The sequence below is a fragment of the Canis aureus genome, chromosome 2 (assembly GCF_053574225.1).
Source record: "Canis aureus isolate CA01 chromosome 2, VMU_Caureus_v.1.0, whole genome shotgun sequence".
NCBI classification, from domain to species: domain Eukaryota; kingdom Metazoa; phylum Chordata; class Mammalia; order Carnivora; family Canidae; genus Canis; species Canis aureus.
Window position 1 is genome coordinate 65910175 of NC_135612.1, and position 17195 is coordinate 65927369.

The 17195-nt window shown below is 39.7% G+C and overlaps 1 long non-coding RNA gene across 1 annotated transcript; it reads left to right on the forward strand.

Annotated features, from left to right (window-relative positions):
- Positions 1-982: 982 nt before the first annotated feature.
- On the forward strand, positions 983-14050 carry LOC144290863 (uncharacterized). Its single transcript, XR_013358363.1, has 3 exons — positions 983-1822; positions 12539-12728; positions 13879-14050. It is a non-coding gene; the product is annotated as an uncharacterized LOC144290863 (long non-coding RNA).
- Positions 14051-17195: the final 3145 nt, after the last annotated feature.

Below are 17195 nucleotides of genomic sequence, written 5' to 3' on the forward strand. Positions count from 1 at the left end.
CAGTCACATTGCTTTCCCAATTGCCTACATAATTTCTTGAGAGTTACTTGTAATACCTTGGGTAATCTCTCTGTCCACTCAGCTACAATTATACTTTTTATCCATGGTCTGAAGTGTAGATTAAGGAGCCTTACATTTTTTTGGTAAAGGCTTGCATCAGGACTGAGTTAAAGTCTTTACAATTAATCAGAGAAGACAACATTCTAAGACTGTAGTACTGGTTCCAAGACACTTTTCACTCAGATCTGCAAGAAGACGGATGCAATCACTCATCCACTTAAGCCTGTCAGGAAGGAAATTGCTTATGAGAGGAAGGGAACTGTTATGTGAATTTCTATAAGATTGTGGGCCAAGACTATTATATGTCATGACTTTTCAAATATTGAAAAAAAGAAAAAAAAAGCCACCCTATCACTTCTCTGGCTAAATACAACTTGCTCTTATATTTATCCAATTCACTGAAGAAATTGTATTTAGCTGCTTGGAAAATTGCAAGACAATCTACCAGCAATCTTATATTGGGCATTATATTTGATCTGTGGGTATTGGCTCATGGTCCATACATTTGCTTTAACTTACTCTGCCAGATGGAGTCTGAAGTGACTAGGGAGCTGGAGTATGGAGGGATACATTTTCAATTAGCAGCTTCATTCACATATTCAGGAAAAGGGATTGTGTCTATTGTTTTTGCTTGTGGTTCATTCATTCTCTCTTTAAGGCAAAGTGAGTCCTTCTTTGTGGGGAACCACTCTTCCCCACTCTATGGTCTGGATATCCTACCTTCTATTCAGACATGTTAATCTGTCCCATGCTGACCAATCAGAGTACTAGGTTTCCCTAGTCACAATGATTGGTTCAGAGATGGACATATAAGCCAATTGGGGACAATCAGGGTTTTCATTGTGATTTGTACTGGGTATTAAGAAAGAGAAGTCCTCCTTCCATTAGCATTAGTAAGCTGGGAGGCTGTGCATCCTACGCTTTGTGTGGCCATCATATTAACCACGTGAAGAGAATGTTGTTGAAATTAAGCCAAGAAGAGTCACACAGAACTGAGGGATGGAGGGAAGGCACAACCTTGGCCTCCTCCCTTGAATACTGACTTCATCAGCTCAGACCGGCTTGAAGCCATCCAGAGAACCCACCCTTGGACTGATGCTTGGTTATGAAAACCACACAAAATCAATTCCACCTTTTATTAACATGGTTTGAATTAGATGTCTGTCACTTGCAATTGAATGAGACATTCCTCAAAACACTTATTAGGTGGCAAGCAATTGGCCAGACACCTTTCTCCCTGTACCTCTCTTAGTCCTCACAGCATCCATAGGCATAAGAAAATATCATTCTCATTTTATGGCAGTTCTTTAAACTCAGCCATGTTCCCATGACTAGTGGGTATAATCTTCAGCCTCACACTCAGGAGATAAGCAGACACAAGAGGGCTTAGTTTTGAGCTCTCTCTGCCCCACAGAGTGGCCCTCTGGGTCGTTTAGGCTCGCCAGTGCTCAGTTTTACTTCAGGAAATCTAGCTAAATTGGGGATGTTGTAAACATGTGGAGACTGCCAAACTAGAGGCCCATTTCAGGGTATCGTATCACTCTGAAGAGAAACCAGCTTCATTTTTGGACATTGACATGAAATCTCTCCATGGAATTTTTTTTTCTAAAGATTTTCTTTATTTATTCATGAGAGACAGAGAAAGAGAGAGAGAGAGAGAGAGAGGCAGAGACACAGGCAGAGGGAGAAGCAGGCTCCTCTCAGGGAGCCCGACGTGGGACTTGATTTGGAACTCCAGGATCACGCCCTGGATCAAAGGCAGGTACTTGACTGCTGAGCCACCCAGGCATCCCTCTCCCTGGAATTCTATCTAACTGTGTTTTGCATGAAATTAATGAAAAATGCATCCTTCTCTGTTATTTTATTTAATTAAGTAATTTATTTTAGAGAGAGAGAGAGAGAGTGTGTGTGTGCTTGAGCAGGGGCGGGGAGCAGAACAAGAGAGAGAATCCTAAGCAGACCCCATGCTGAATGCAGAGCCAATGAGGGGTTGTACACGATGACCCCAGGATCATGAGCTGAGCTGAAATCGAGTCAGATGCTTAACCTATTGAGTCACCCAAGTTCCCCTTAACCTTCTCTTTTTAAATTGGATTGGGACAGCCTCCCAAAATCTATCCCAAGGAGTAATCAAACAAGAGGGAGAAGAAATCATTTGAGACTTTAGTATTCTTCCATAACTGGATTAGGACAGATGAGATTAGATTAGGAAAACCCCTTTTCAGGGTTCCCTTAGCAGCAGGAGCATAGATCACAACTCAGTAAAAGACTATGGAGAGCTTACTTGTGTATTTTGTGTCTACCTGATGCCATTTTTTTCTATCATTTGGCCAATAAACACTCATCTGGAAACAAAAAGTGGTTAAGTTGATGTGTAGCATACATAGTATCTACTGCACACCCAAGTAACATGTTCAACAGAGATCATAGGAATGGGATAACAGATACCTTGGCATTCTGAAATTCTCCATGTTAATTAGCAATTTACAAACAGACTCTTAAATACAGAGAACAAACTGGTGGTTGTGAGAGGGGAGGTGGGCGGGAGGATAGGTGAAATAGATAAAGAGCATTAAGGGATAGAAACTTTCAGTTACAAGATAAATAAGTCACGGAGATTAAAAGTACAACATAAGGAATATAGTCAATAATATTGTTATAACATATGTGTTGTCTATGCCTCTTGTGGTGAGCATTGAGCAATACATAGAATTGTTGAATCAATATGTTGCTTACACCTGAAATTAATATAACATATATTAAATATACTTCAGTTAAAAAAGTAATACATTTTAAGTTCATATATATGAATAATGACAGCTGCTTCAATACGCATCTGTTAGGCACCAGATAGTTGATATTTTCCAAGTTCTTAATAAAAATCTTTAAAGCTAAGGATTATTGCCCGCATTTCATGGATAAGAATATTAAGGCTGAGAGAAGATAAACAACTTTCCTGAACTCCCCAAATAAGGAAGCTGGGGTTCAATCTAAGACCTCTCTGATTTTAATCAATGCCTGATGCCTTTTTGCTCTGCCATGTGACCTCTCTGCCCCAGCGCTAGACTGGACCCCATCAGGTTCATTGCTGAAAACATGATTTCTACACCCAATGTGTACACTGACAAGGACATAAATTGATGGCCTGAGAGTGCCCAGCTGTGAGTTTCATCACCCTGCCTGCCAGTTGTCAGGCTGGATTAGGCTATCTGGTCAAAGCCAAAGTCATGCATGGACTTTGCCAGCAGACAGACATAGGTCAAAGTCCTGGCTCTGCACTATCTAGCTATTTGGCCTCAGAAAGCATCTGCCTCTCTCTGGGCATTGACTTCCTCATCTGTGAAACAGGGCTAATTAGCTGCTTCAAGGAGTTAAAGAAATAATACAATGAGATAACATACAAGTCCTTAGCACAGGACCTGCCACATTATAATAAAGAGTCTGAATCCGTTTCTTATATTTGCCTGCATATAAGCTTTGCCTCTACCTCTTCCCCTTTCTGCCATTCATCTGAATTGGTAAGAAAACCAGAGTGACTCTCCCGAACTGATGGAGAATCAAACTATACAAAAACCCTGAAATTCTCACCTTGCCCTATGCCCTAGACACAAGAAAAACCTCAAGCCAGTCTTCTTTCCTTGCTCTCTCAAGTCATTTTGAGACCAACTTAGGTGGCTTGCTCTGATTTCCCTAGGAAGTCTCATCATGTAAACGATGGACCTTTTCGCACCATCTTAGTTTGTGCATGGCATCACCAGTCTTGGCATCCAAACCACATTTTGGGTGGGGGAGCCCTCCTGTCTCTGCAGGGTGTCCAGAACACATAAAATATGTTAGCTATCATCATCATCAATCATCATCATCATCATCATCATCAAAAAGTTGAATTTGGGCTTTTAAAATTTTATGCAAGAGCCTCACCATTAATAGTATTTAACGTGAACAAATACAAGTATTTGACAATAAAAAGTCTGGAAGGAATGGGCAATCAAGGAATAGGTGTGGATTTCAGAATGTCTGGTAGGAAGGTCGTTCACTCCAGTTTGGACAGTTGTGGGTTCAAGATGTAGGGGTTGTGGTGGAAGTTCCTGGGCTGAGCTGTTGGGTGCTGACATTTTTCCAGAGTGGCCAAAAATTGACTGAGCCGAGAATCCACTATAAGTTGCTGATCTGGTGAGAAAAATGAAAGTCAAGATTAAAGAATTTTCATTGCCACATCTGAGGGGATTAATATCTGAAACTCAGATAGGTGTGAGAAGTGAAGGACCAAGAATATTGACAGCAGTTTGTGAATCAGCTTGTGATTAGCTTGCAAAGCAGTCCAAGGCAGAACGTGAAATTCACAGGTTCTTATTAAGGTGGGCTGGTTGGCTCCTCCTTAATCCCCTCACTAAACCAAGTGTCTGCTTACTGCATACTGCCTTAAAGCAAAAATAACTGGATATGTAATTTGCATTGCATTTTTCTTAGGCAATCAATAAATGTCAAGCTATATATTGACATCTTAGCAAATCAATCTCTTGAAGGGAATTTGTCCTGAACACACCAGTTCTTACAAAGTTGCCAAGGCAATAAATTTGACTAATTTTTCTTCTCTAGAAGTTAGGCACTGAAACATCCTAAAATGACTTTAATCTGCTCCAAATCATCTGGCCAAACAGTGAATACAATTTTGTCCACTGGACAATGTTTTCCTGATTTAAGTGTTGTTGAAACACAAGGAATGTAATTTATATTTTAGCTAAGTCAACATGGTAATATGAGGATATTTTAAAAGCCCTGCATAAACAAAGGTATGATGTTTGGGTTCAGAATGACAGAGCCAAAAATGAAACTTGGCTGTGGTGTGCTATTGTTTGTGTAGAAAGACTCATTTTTTAAAACAATGAAATACAGAGTGCAAGTTCAAAACGAGGCAAGCTCACTCTAGTAAGATTTTGCAGAGTGAGTCAGCCTTCCCGATACACAGATGATGATCTGTTACTCAAATGGGATCAGGACACAAATGTCAGGAAAAAGTCTGAAGGAGCAGAGAATTGTCTTTATCGCGCAGAAACCAATCCCTTCAGTACCCTTATGACAGTGGTATGTTTCAGTGATAGACATAAATCACCTTAGCACCTTTTCAAGAACTTGGCTTTGATGAAAAATTTTTTCCGACTGCCTTAAGTTATTTTTAAAATGCTGGCCTATTCTAAATTGATTCTGTGGAATTTACTTTATATGGTATGAGTATAAAAATAATTATTTATGAAAACATTAAATGGGAGGTATTTTTTCCCTAAAAGATTTTTTTTCCCTCAGTAGAGAGAGGAAGTCATTATACAGAGAGTGTAAATTAGGCATTTTATGCTGTTAGGTGCCTTGATGCTTCTTTCTGACAATTCATTGTCTCATCATTTCCTTACCCTCCATGATAAAGAGATTTGGGCTCCTCAATCTTTCCCCCTTTCTCCCTTCAATTTTCCTCCTTCCCTTTGTCTTGTCTTTTTTCCTTTCTTCCTTCCTTCTTTCCTTCTGCCTTTCCTTCAACACATAATTGAGATTCTATTACGTGTCAGACTGTGGCCTAAATTCAATTGCTTGGTTACACAAAATGATGAAGAACATAGTTTATTATCGAGTATTGGGAGAGGAAGAAAAATCAACCAATACAAAATTATTTTACAGGGATGGGGGGCAAAGTAAAATAATGAAGTGACCAAGGTCATGACCATTGTTATTGGACGTCTTCTCCAGTGCAGCCCTTTCAGGGGACACTTCTCAAACCAGTCATCTAGAATCACTGATCCAATTTCCTGATCAGATAACTGTCATCTGGCTTGGACCATCATCACCTATCAGAGGACTCTTGCTAAATTACCTATGGCTTCTAAACTGCTAAACCCAAAGGATATTTTTCAACTATAATCACACTTGACATCAGAAGAATTCTATGATTTTGAAACAATCTCTTCCTCTTGTTTTTAATGATATAATACAGTATTCTTTGCAGGCTAAATTCTTCTTCCTGTCCCTTACAAATTGGAGCTCATTAAATTCCATCAGAAACAATTTCTTAGATCATTTCCTTAGTCTTTCCTTAAACAACTTTATGGCTTCTATTTCATCATCCGTAGGTTGGTGACTTACACATTCATATCAGTCAAGGATCCCTTTTCAACTCTTCACTCAATCTCTCCACTCAGGTGATTCAAAAGTGTCTTATGCTCATCATGTCCTAAGTCAAACTCATGATTTATCTCCTGCCTTCTGACCTAAGCTCCTTCCACTGTCTTGCTTTCAATGAATGGCAATAGAGTCTTTCCAGATCACTCAGATTTCTAGGGTCATCCTTGACAGTCTGATATTCACTCAACAAATCCCAAGATTTTGTCTCCTAAATATTTCTCAAAACCATACACTTCCATTGCCACTACCACCACATTGCTCTTCCCCCAGTTAGCCCCAAATCATTGCTCAGATTGCTGTAGAATCAACTGATCCTGAAGAAAGAGACTTTTGACCTCCCTGATGAGATGAGGCTCAAATGCTTTACATTTCATGATGCTGCTTCCTTCTTCACTTAATACAGTTTACAACTATACATTGGATTTTATGGCTATTTGACTATATTTGTCTCTTCCATGATAGCAGAGAGCTTGCCTGACTCTGCCCTCATTGTACTCTCAGTATTCTAGAACTGTACCTAGGACCTAATAGTTGCTTCAATATTTTTGTTTAATGTAATAGGTAAAATTACTGGCTCTGCCTTTTGCTAGCTATGTGGACTTGAATGTGTTTTTGCCTTTCTCAAGGCTCTGCTTCCTTGTTTGTGAAATGAAGATGTAATTCCCATACTCTTAGTGTTGATATGAGATTTACATGAGATTGTGTATTTGAAATATTTCTTAGTGCAGTGCCTGTGAAGCACTCGGGAAATGGCTGTGCTCCCCGCATATGAAATATGGATATACTATAAGGAACATTATTTTGGAGTTTATATGAAGGAAATCCTCATCTGACTTCAAGTTTATGACTCAGAGTCTTTTGGCAAAGAAAGTCCTGTTGGAAAATCAAGTGCATTAGATTGTCTTTAAAATATTTTGTGGGGGAACTGGATATAGGGTCAAAAGGCTTTCAAACAAATTTGGAGCTAGAACCACCCAGATAAAAGGATAGTGAAGATGGAGAAAGCAGAGTTCAGGGATGCCAGAATTGTCTATTGTTCAAATATCCAAGAATAGGGATCCCTGGGTGGCGCAGCGGTTTAGCGCCTACCTTTGGCCCAGGGCGTGATCCTGGAGACCCGGGATCGAATCCCATGTCGGGCTCCCGGTGCATGGAGCCTGCTTCTCCCTCTGCCTGTGTCTCTGCCTCTCTCTCTCTCTCTCTGTGACTATCATAAATAAATAAAAAATTTAAAAAAAAAAAAAAACAAATACCCAAGAATAGGCAAGACTTGGTCTCTAACTAACCAGTTTTGCAGAACACATTCAGGGATACACTGGGGTTACTTTACTTTGTACATTTGCATTTCTTACAGGCAGGCATACTTCCTGGGGTCCAGTAACAGGAAGGATGGGGGAAAATGAGTCTTGCCTTTGAACCAGCACCCAGTATCAATGGCAGAACCTTGTGCCATGTATACCATGAACTTCCCTATTAGGCAGTGGGATGCTGTCCTTCCAACTAGGAATATGCTGTGATGCCTTCTTCTTTGAGAATTTATCCCCATGCAGAAAGCTTTTTATGTCCTTTGCCACTAAACAAGCATCATGACCTCTGCCTGCTGTGTTTGGTTCCTCTGCATAATGTTATGGTGTGTTTTCCACATAGATGGGCAGGACTAGATTCTCCACCTTTTAAGAGTAAGCCTTCTAGGTGGAAGGGACTGTATGTATGAAAGCACAAAGGGAGGAGGGTAGATATGCAGTGAAGAAAAGATAGCAATCTTTGGCCTTAGGAGGGCAACATTCATGAGTGGAATAAAGGAAGCTAAATCAGGAATGAAAATTTGTCATGAGAGCAGGAAAAGTCCTAAATTTCTGTTCAGGGGCTATTATCATCATCATTATGATGATGATGAGTATTATTTTTTTTCCAAGCCATATAGAGTCATTGAAAACATTGAGGCAGATGACTGTCAAAATTGCTTACATTTAACAAAATAGAGGTGGTGTAATACAGTATAGTTCATTCTTTGCAGTTGGACTACTAGGGTTCAAATCCTGGCTCTTCTCCTTACTTGCTGAAAGATTCTGGGTGAAGTAGGCTTTCTATGCCTCAACTTTTTCATCTGTAGAATGGAAATAAGAATTGTACCTCTCTCATAGGGTTCTTGTCAAAATCAAGTAAATAGAAGTAAAGTTCTCAGAAGAGGACATTCCTCTGAGTAAGCATTCAGGAAGTATGAACTATTACTCAGGAAAAACTTCACTTGACAGGAGGTAGCAAATCCTCTTAAGCAGGAGAGCTGCCTTGTTGAGGAAAATGCTTTGATAATATTCCTTAAAGCTGGACATCCAGAACTTCCATGATTGTGGACACTGAGGCTTCCTGGAGAGAAGAGGTCCAAATTGCAAAATAAAAGGAGAAAACACAAGTTTTAGGGAGAAAATGAATAAATTCAGCTTTGGATTTGTCAAGCTTGAGTTGCCTTTGTGTTAAGCACATGGAAATGTGTCTAACACTAAGGAGTAAGTTTGGAACAGAGGTACAGATGTATAAAAAGTTCTGCAAAATAGTCATATTTGAGGTTTTAGGCATTTAGTTAGTTTAGGTGATTTAATTCCTAACAGCCCTACAGTAAAGAGCTTCAGTGAATCCTCATTATTTATGGATTCTATGTTTGCAAATGAGTCTACTTGCTAAAATTTATTTGTAGTCCCCAAATCGTGCCCCTTTCCAGATCATTTGCATATATGTAGAGAGCAGTGAAAATGTTGAGTCACCTAACACACATTGCCAGCTAAGGTTGGACAAGATGTTGCTCTGTCTTGTTTCACTTCTCCTACTACAAACAAATGTTTCCACAGCTGTTTAGTGCCATGGTTTTTACATTTTTGTGCCATTTGTGGTGATTTTTCTACTTAAAATAGCCCTCAATGCTGAAGTCCAGTGTAGTATTACCAAGTATAAGAACACTTGGGTTGTGATGTGCCTTTTGGGAAAATATATGTTAGAAAAGCTTTGTTCAAGTATGAGTTACAGTGATTTTGGCCATGAATTCAGTGTTAACGAATCAACAAAATATATTAGAGAAGGTATCTTTAAATAGAAACGTACATGAGACAAGGTTATATATTGATCAATTGACCAAAATGTGGTGATCAGAGAGGTTTGTTGGAAATTAACTCTTATTTGGCCCTAAAAGTGATGGTTTGGTATTCACCAGATTAGTGTTTGTGGTGACTTTATAAAGAATAACTCTTTATGAGAATCCACTGTAGATATGAGAATACAAGTTGCAATAGACACAGGGAAAATAATTAACCCTCTTTGAGAAAGTAGGTGTCATATAGGAGGTGTGCACTTCCTAAAGGACACTAAGAAGTCCCCTAGGAAAACTATGTCCCATCTGCTGAAGTTAGTAGAAGGAAGAAGAGTGACTAATACCCCAACATTCCATCTTTAAATTCAGCTCTTCGCCACATGCAAAATTTTCAAATCACAGCACAAAGTTGCATGACATTGAAAACATATGTGTTAAACAATTGCATGGAGAGCTTTAGTGAGATGCTGAGAGGTTGTGGGTCTACTCTTGCCCTGCTGACAGCTCAACCCCAAGGAGAGTCTATGTTAGTGTCACTCCAGGGATCAGCCTCCTTGCTTCTACTTGCCTTTAACCCTGATTGGCTGAGGTTGTTGATTTTTCACAAAGCTTGTTTGAGTCTCTAGGATACCATGTCTAAGATGACATTCCCTGGTAATTTTCATAGGAAACTATGGTCTATCAATTATAAAATAATATACTACCTTCTTGACACTATGACTAATGTGTGTGCAGTTTGACATTTCACAAAACAGTTTGTATCATGGCCATCAAGAAGATAGTAAGAATCCTAATTTACAGATGACAATCCAAGTCTCAGGAATGTTAGATGACTTCTTCAGCATGCACAGATCATAAATGTAGTAGCTTAGACTCAAACCCAGGCATTTTGGCCCCAAAGCTCATGTTATTCCTCTTATATGTGAGTCAATTTCTGGTTTGGTTTTGGGGTGCTCCAGATTTGTGCCTGTGATGTCTCAAAATCCGATGAGATAATGGTGATCGCCAGGAGCATTTGACTACATGTTCTCATCTGGCATTTTAACAAGACTGCCTTTGCTTTTATTTTCATTTTTTAAATTTAATAATCTATAGATTTATAAGTTTATACATTTCACTCTAATGAAATTTATAAAACTTACTTTTTTAAGATTTTATTTATTTATTCATGAGAGACAGAGAGAGAGAGAGAGAGAGAGAGAGAGAGAGAGAGGCAGAGACACAGGCAGATGGAGGAACAGGCTCTATGCAGGGAGCCCGACATAGGACTCGATCTTGGGACTCCAGGATCACATCCCGGGCCAAAGGCAGGCGCCAGACCACCGAGCCACCCAGGGATCCCCTAAAACTTACTTTCTTCTGTTTTTTTTAAAAAAGATTTTATTTATGTATTTGAAAGAGAGAGAGAGAGAGAGAGCATGGGGAGGCAAAGGGGCAGGGGGAGAAGCAGACTCCCTGCTGAGCAGGGAGCCCAATGTGGGGCTCCATCCCAGGACCCTGGGATCATGACCTGAGCCAAAGGCAGATGGTTAACTAACAAAGCCACACAGGAGCCCCTGTTTTCAGAGGTTTACAACCTGTGGAGCTGTAGCACTGAAGATATGGAGGGATGATTGTTATGAACTGAAGAAAAATCCTTGATCTGGAGGAACTTTCTTGGTGTTTTGTCCAAGCTCTTGATTCTGCTGATGTGAAAATTGAGAGTAAGAGGGAAAAGTTCCCCAGACTGTGCTGTGAAAATTGGTGGTTGAAGTTAACTCAAGGATGAACATTTGCTTTCTGGAGTGACAGCATAGCATGGAGGATAGACCACATGCTTTAAGTCAAAGGGACCTGGGTTCAACTTCACCTTCGCCACCTACTGTTTTGACAACCCTGGGCAAGTTACTTAACTTCACCGTGCTTCAGATCTTTCATATATTGAGATGGAAATGGAAATGTCTATTTTGGGGGCTTAGGGGGCCCATTATATAACACCCTCTGTGATTGTCAGTATCTGGAACCCCTTGAAAGATAGCTGCAAGGATCACGCAGCTGGAGATCAAAACATCAGTCTTACTACCCTAAGGCTGAATTGCAGAAATGTGGTGTGACTGTGACAACATGGGCTCCTTAAAATGTCCTCACTGACCTCTGTCCTTTTCCTAGGTGAAATTATCTGAACCATGTACCTATCAGGAAGAGGCAAAGTGCTCCCCTGTCAGCTCCACAAATGCAGGATCAATAAGTAATGTGCCCAGTAATGGAGGTGGGGCATGGAGCTGTGGTTATTTCTCTTAATACCACACATTAGGGACTTTTTCTTTTTCCCCTCGGAAGAGGACCAGAGGGGTGGGGAAAGGCCCTGTGTGTTCAGACACCATTCCCCTCAGGTGAGGTGATACATGCAGTCTTCAGTTGATGCCCACTGTACTGTATGTTCTTTTTTTTTTTTTAAGATTTCATTTATTTATTTATGAGAGACACACAGAGAGAGACAGAAACAGAGACACAGGCAGAGGGAGAAGCAGGCTCCATGCAGGGAGCCCGATATGGGACTCGATCCTGGGACTCCAGGACTTCAGCCCTGAGCTGAAGGCAGGTGCTCAACTGCTGAGTCAGCCAGGTGTCCCTGTATTGTATGTTCTTGACATAAAGATAATACATGGTGTTGGTGGAAGCAAGTCCGAAAAACCAGACTCCCTAGTTCATTATTCTCTCCCCTATGATGAAACAAATGAGTATTTTACATGGGGCCAGACAGCCTTTAGTATGGTTTAGAACAACATTTTCATCCATACTCCATTTTCTGTAGCATAAAACCCGGCCGCACCTCGGGATCAACATAGCTGGTATATACACAGTACTTCCCTAACTTGTCTACCCAATGGGACTTAAACATTCAGGTATATGTGTGTGCACCCACACGAAGCTGGTGAGGTAACAGTAAAGAGTATACCCCAGTAAAACAGGCATCAGAGTACATGGGTTTGACTTACTAAGCACCTGGTCCTTAGAGGGCACCATGCTGAGAACACTACGTGGATTATCTCTAGTCTTCATAGTAACACCTCAGGGTGGGCAGACATCACCTCAAGGATGAAGAAACTCTCAAAAATTAGGCTTTGAAATCAGGTCTATCTTGTTCCAGTGTCTTGCTCCTCTCACCAGGGCTGTAAATGTCTCCTCTCCCTGATTTGAAGGGGGTGTTTGTGGAAAGGAATGACTGTTCCTTGGATTTAATAGGAAAACAGCAGCAAACTCTGCCTGAAAAGGAAGCGTGGTGGAGCAGACAGACCCAGACACCAGAAAGCACCTTCGAGCAGACTCCATGGAATGGCAGGGCACCTGGAATTCCCACTGGAGGACCAACTTCTCTCACTCAAAGGGAATCCACTGTCTGAGGCCAGAAGGCATCTCCTCATTTAATCACTTGGTAAGAAAAATAGGGCTTATTGGGAAATGACCCACACCCACTCTTTCAAAGGGATGGTAACAGAGACTGCTAGTGCCAGGATGTGTGGCTGGCCACAAGGCTGATGCCCCACAGGCAGCCCAAGTGGGTCCTGGCTCTACCTTCTCACAGTCTACCTTTGATGTGAGTTTCTTTTGTCCATGCATTTAGTCTTGACGTGACTTGTTTTCAAATAGATCCATCCTGAGTCAGATGCAGACCTTCTTTTCTCCCCTCATCCCCCAAGCCTCCTTTATGTCCTTCCCTGGGTTAGCCAGAATCAGGTCACAGAGCCAAGGCACTACGTCAAGGAGAATACTTGGAGGTAGAGGCAGAGAAGGGATTTGAGCAGGGCCTGGGGCCAAACATCATAAACATAAAGCCTCCAAACATCAATCCAACATCATTTTCCTCTTGGCAGGTGACATTTCAACCTGCTTTCTTTTACAATCAGTTTTAGTAAGTGCTGTTAAGAAAGTAACATTTAATGTGACATGTTTATTCATTGTGACATTACATAGTCCTATCTTTGGGACCCCCTGTGTATGAGTGGCCAGTAGGGTGTATATCCTCCTAAATAGATTTCTAAAGAGCCATTAGAAGTAAAATCCAATGGTCAGTTGCAGCCTTTTCACTTGTGAATGAAGTCAAAACACATCCCGTGGTCTCTCGGCAATGCAAAGGAGAATGGTGTCAACTCCAGCTGTCTGCCCAAATGGTCTCCTGTCTTCCATCTCAACTGCTAGTTCCTTCTTATCTTGTCTTAAACAATTACACTGATAACACCAAGGAAACAATTTTATCTAGAAGTGGGAGGAAGAATTCCTCTGCCTTTTGGTAATTAAGGGCCTTGGTCCTATTGGGAGTGAATTCCAGTTTTGGGGGAAAAGAGGTTTGAAGAAAAAACACTTTTCCAGATGTCTGAGACAGGCCATGATATCATAGATGGCAATCTGCTCTCTGTTTTGTTCCTCCTCAGTCCCCTTCCTTCTATTCATCATCTCCTTCTTCAGACTGTCAATTAGTGATAAACAGTGACCTTTGAGATACATACACAACGAAAAAACTCTGGTTTTATTTTCTTTTACAGATATATTTATGTTATTATTTTTTATCTTTTCTTTTCTCTTAGGTTACTATCCCTTCTTATTCAGTGTGGCTGACATAGTTTGGCTCACCAAGGTCCCAAACTCAACCCCATTTTCTATAGCTGCCTCCATTAAAAAGACTGTTAAAGTGAAATAACTGATATCCCAAACTTCTTGTCTTGTACTTCCTTGAGAAATAAATTGCAATTTGGAGAATCTACCCTGACTCCCTCTTTTTTTTCCTACCTTGAATGGAGGCCTGATATCTGGGCCTGAAGATGCCATCTTGTCAGCATGAGGTGATGGGCATAAGGGAAAGACCAAAAGAATCTCAGAAAGACTACTTCTAAAAAAAAAAAAAGAAAAAGAAAGACTACTTCTGATACAACTTCAGATTTTACTTGATTATTTGTTTTCTATCTACCCAAAAGCTTATTTTTGCTATTTGCTTAACTCAATATGTATATATTGTGCACACACACATGACACTTACTATGGCCAGGCACTACTCTAGTAATTTGAGTTTCTTTTTCTTTTTTTTTTTTTTTTTAAAACTTTTATTTTATTTTATTTATGATAGTCATACAGAGAGAGAGAGAGAGAGAGGCAGAGACACAGGCAGAGGGAGAAGCAGGCTCCATGCACCGGGAGCCCGACATGGGATTCGATCCTGGGTCTCCAGGATCGCGCCCTGGGCCAAAGGCAGGCGCCAAACCGCTGTGCCACCCAGGGATCCCTTTTTTTTTTTTTTTTTTTTTTAAAACTTGAGTTTCATTAGTAAACAAACTAGACAAAAATCTCTGTCTCCAACGTTGTAATTCAGCAGACAGAGATAGACACTAATCAATAGACATAATAATAATGAAGGAAGAAACTGATGCCATAAAAAAAGAAAAAGGAAGACAAGGTAGGGGGCAAGGGAATGTAAAGTTAGGGTTTAGTTTCAATTATATATTGGGTGGCCAGCATAGAATGTAAGTTTCATGTGGTAGGCATATAGGGAGATGTAAGGTGGGTGCCCAGTAAGTATTTATTAAGTAATGAATAAGTGAATAATTAGTGAATCAATAGCTGTTTACTCCCAGACGTCTTAGAGGAGAAAGATTACCTTTTTGTCATTTATAGTTAGTTAAGTTTTCTAAAACTGCAGTAGAATGCATTCATAACTGATGCACTGAATTACATCCTTTTATAAGTTTTTCAGTGAACATCTTGATTTGAGAATGTATTAATATTACTTGTACTCTTGAATAAAGGCTAGATTGGGGGAGTTTTTCTTCCCTTTCAGTACTTTGGCAGGATGATTTGAGTATTTTCTGTTACCTGTTATCTCTGAAGAGATGTGTTTGAAGGTCACTTGAACATTCTATCTCACAAATCTAAGATTTCCCAGTTTTCCCTGATGTTATATCACTTCAATAATGTGATTAGTGAGATTATTTATGTTTATCCTGCTCAAGAGTATGTTTTTGTTTTTATTTTTTGTCTTGAGAACTCAATTCTTTTTGCTGTGGTGGTGGTCGGAAAATATTCCAATTTTCTTTCAATATTTCTCTTTCGTTCTCTCCCTTCTTGATTGCTGGAACTCTAAGATATCTGTTCAGTCCTGTGCTTCTCTATTTCATAGGCCTTAATTTCACTTTCATGTTTTCCATCTCCTTATCTGTTTGTGCTATGTTCTGGTTGATTTCCTTGGGTCTATTTTACAGTGTCCTTTTTTTCTCTTCAACTGTGTCTAGTCTGCTATTTAAGAGTTTTTATTTTATCCACTATAATGCTTCAGTTCTAGAGTTTTTTTGGTTCATTTAAAAATCTATCTGATATCTTATCTAGAAAGTCCTACTTTATCTTACTCTTTTATTTCTTTACTTGCTTATTTAAATGTGCTTTTTTAATTTTAAAGTCCCTTTCATATTAGTCCATTATTATGAGTTGTTTAGGTAAGACTTACCCTATTGACTCAGTCTATTGACTGAGTCTACTGGCTCTTTTCTTTAACAGGAAATTTGCTTTGTAAATTCTACAAATATCTGTTCAGCTTTAATGGACGTTGTCTTCCATAGGAGTCCCTCTCATACCTTGGATTGAAGGAATCTCTAATGGAATGTTTTGCTTTTTTCTCTGTGTGGACCTTAACGAAGATGAAATTTACATAAATAATTTTTTAAGACCCTAATGGAGGACCACACTCACGTAAATATATATTAACACACCAGGCAAAATGCAGTGAGCTCTGCATTGAGTTAGGAGTTAGGAGTAACTCAAGGAAGCATTAGTAATAGCTGATTTTGGAAAGGACATTAATAAGGACTTGAACTCTGCAGATGAGATTTTCTGCCATCAGTGCTTAAGAGTGGAGGTTTTGTTATTATAGGGTATGAACACACATTTTTCAAGAACATTTGCAAAGATGTTAAAGAACCATGTGGATTTAGTTGAAGAACTGAAACAAACGTGGGAATTCAGGCTCATGAAAGTATAATCATTTATCATGTCAGCAGGTGGGATGGATCTAATAGGGAAAAGGCTTTCAGAAACTAGGAAGTCAGGGATTCTAATGAGGTTTCCAAGATTAACCTTTAAAAACTGTCCTATAATCCAATGATATGACATATTGACTAATATCATTATTACTATTAAGAGTTGGAATCTTATTAATCTAAGAAAAATTTAACAGCAACTTCATTTCCTCTTTTTGCATATAAAATATAACCAGAATTAATCCAGAATCCTGCCCTTAATGCCTGTGTTTGTTTTTTACTTGTGCTCCACTAAGATTTGCACGTCAACTTCCTAACTTACCAGCTGTATGTCTTTTGCCAAGTTACCATCTGAGGCCTAGTTTCCTTATCTATAAAGCTATGATATTAATTGTAACTACTGTTAGGGCTGTTGGAAGATTAAATGAGATAGTTTTCATGGACAGTTAGCACAGCATCTGGCCCCCAGGGAGAGTAGCTATTATTTGTTATTCTCAATGTTCCTAGCTAGTTTAATTGGTTAAAGTTTTCCTTCCATGTAAATTTCAAATTGAAGACACAGTCCAAAATTTCAAATACTAAGACGATCTATTTCCTGGAAGAACCACAGCAAACAAACAAACAAACAAACTCACCTACTGACAAAGCAGTCTCTTACTTTGTTTTCAGCAGCCCACAATTAAATAATTCTGGGCATGGTGCACATTCTCAAGAGAACCAATGAGACTGAAGTTCCTTGTCCCAGGCCTGTAATTCATCTGCTCCATGAGAGCATATGGTCTCTGAGCATGCGAAAGCCTTCTGAGGGATATGGAAATAAGCAGAGTACATACTATTTTTTAAGCTTATGGGCAACTGGGAATAAAGAGTGGCTGTTGCCA